Here is a 2,662-nt window from a genome sequence, read left to right on the forward strand (position 1 = left end):
CCCGAAAAACTAAAACACCCTCAAACCTCAGAGATAAGGAGCTAAAAATGAACTCAAAGAATCAAGAGTACATTTTCCTCAAATGTATGGTGAGATCTCAAGATGGTGAGATCCAGTCCACACTTCTGGGTGGCACAGCTTTGCAAGTGGTATGAAAACTCCTCTAATCTGAAATTAGAATTGCCTGTAAGTAGCTATAGTTTCCTTAACTATCTTCTTAAAAAGGTTAGAAGAGACAGGCAATCTTGCCAGCAAGACCTGAGAAAAATGTGACTACAGTAGGATGTTTATGTCTTTGCTCATCTATTCACTCTTCAAGAATCAGGGAGGTGTGTGAGTGACAAGTGTGAGGAGGAAAAGGAAGAGAAAGGAGGGGTAATTCTCAAAACACAGCCGAAGGAAATGAAGCTCATGTCACAACTGTAGCAGGAATATATCGATACTATTTTTTTCCCCATGAGTGAGGTGGATGCGTCTGTCTGGGAAACACTTTCCATGGGAGCAAAGTCACTGAAAATAAATCTAAGTCATCTGATTTTTCATAGTGCAAATGCCCATCCATAGACTTGGTGACCAGTGCTTGGCAAGTCGTTGTTATTGTAACTATTATTGACATTATTTTTATCTGAATCTTGAGTGTTAATACTGGAGGACTGCGTTTTCTTTTCGCTTTTTAAATTTGATGCTAAAATTGATTTAGAATGTCTAGCAGAAAATTATAAATTATTCACTAATTTCGAGCATCAGCATCATAAAGATGAGGAAGCTAGCTGTATTACTGTCAGTCTTTCAGTGGTTCTTTCTCTCCCTATTCTGATAGGAGTGTGGTTTGCTAACATATTGGCTACGTGGTATCAAGGTTTTTATCATTTCCTCCTCATCTGTCACTTTGCACATCTACTCATAATATCTGGCATATTTTGTGTGTTATCAAGCTCTGGTTAGATTGTTGGCCCTTTGAGATCAGGGGTCATTTCTGAGACTTTATATCCTTCACTTTATATCCCTGTACTTGGTACTGTGCCTGCACATCATCTGAATGCAATGAATATTGGTCGATTACTCTTACATTGATCAAATGTGTAATTCCACATCTTCAATATGCTCTGACTCGAAACCGTAATTTTTAGATCTAGAAGAGCTGTGGCAGGTCGTTAGTTCAAAAATCTCATTTTATAGAGGAGAAAACTGGAAGAAAGACAAAGAAATATATATATATATTGTGCTCATAGGCACATGGCACAGTGGGGATTAGAACTCAGCTGTCAGATTTGACTTTTTTATTTTGTTCCTTCCCAGTTGGAGAAACTGGTGTCATTAAGTAAAGCTCAAGAGACTAGGGACTGGTGGCATACATCACGGGCTGGTAAGTCACTCCTCTCATAGTTTTGTGTATAATGACTATAGTGTAAGCATAGTGTCAGTTGTTCTGCATGTCACTCGATACTGTAGGCTAATAGGAATGCTTCTCTGCCTTTATGCAAGGCAAAGAGAGTGTTCCACTGAGCAGTAGCTCCCAGGCATATGCTTATATATAAAGAAGAAAATGAGGTAGCAAAGAATGTGCCTGCTCTTTCTTTTTCAAGGCCCATGCACGGTTTTCTGTAAAGGCTCTTTCTAAGCAGCTATTTCTGGGCCACTAGCCATGGGGGAAACATAAGTTCTTTACTTATCCCACAATCCAAAGGGGAACGCACAGGATGGCTTTCTTCTGTCTGCATCCCAAATGATGACCTCCTTTCCTCCTTCTCTCCCTCTTTCCTTCTGAGAACACTTGTCAATCACCCATATGCTAAGCAAAATGCTAGGTAGACAAGCGAGAGAGAATTATGAAAAAGAAAGCTGGTCTGCTCTGGAGCTAACTGTTTTGTTAGGGAGACAAATGTCATAAATATTCACAAACAATGAGATAAATGCTGAAAGAGGTATTTCCAAAGTGTTAATGGGAGCACAAAGGAAGGGACAACTAATGATATCTGTGAGACCCAGCGAGTGTTTTCCAGGAAGTGACATTGAGTCTTTACCAAAGAGTTATGGTGGAGAGGGGTGGTTTTGGAGTAATAGAGATGTCCCTGGTGGAGGGGGCAGCATGTGCAGACACATGACAACGTGAGAGGATATGGTATGTTTAGGAATCCAGAAGTAGTTTAGAATGCTGGAAAGCAGGGGGTTGTGTGGAGGAGAGCTGAAAGCCGAGGCTGTAATATAGAAATCCAAAGGACACTGGATGCTGTGCTAAGGACTGTATATTTTAGCTTCTGGTGATGGGAGGAAGGAACCAGCAGAGCAGAAACTGACTACATTAATGTACTTTTCCTCAAAGTAACACAAGTTGCTGAATATAAATAGCACGGCTAAAGAATAAAATATATCTGGGCTCATTTCATTTTTCTATAAAGATGAAAATTAGTTCTTAGAGGCACCTTTTGCAATTATTAGGTTATTTCAAGTGGTATGCAATTGTCCTTTTACAAAGCTTTGATTTCAAATGTATTTTCAATGTTAAGGGAAAGGGCGATGGACAGAAATTATGGAGACCTGAGTCTGGGTCCAGGTCCAGCATTAAGAGTGGGTAGTAGGAATCTACCCCAGCCCGTCTTCCTCATTCTTCAGGTCAGGGATGGGAATAGCGGCTTTCCAGGGATCTTTCAGCACTAGGACT

This window comes from Pteropus vampyrus, unplaced genomic scaffold, assembly GCF_000151845.1.
Source record: "Pteropus vampyrus isolate Shadow unplaced genomic scaffold, Pvam_2.0 Scaffold140, whole genome shotgun sequence".
Lineage (NCBI taxonomy): Eukaryota > Metazoa > Chordata > Mammalia > Chiroptera > Pteropodidae > Pteropus > Pteropus vampyrus.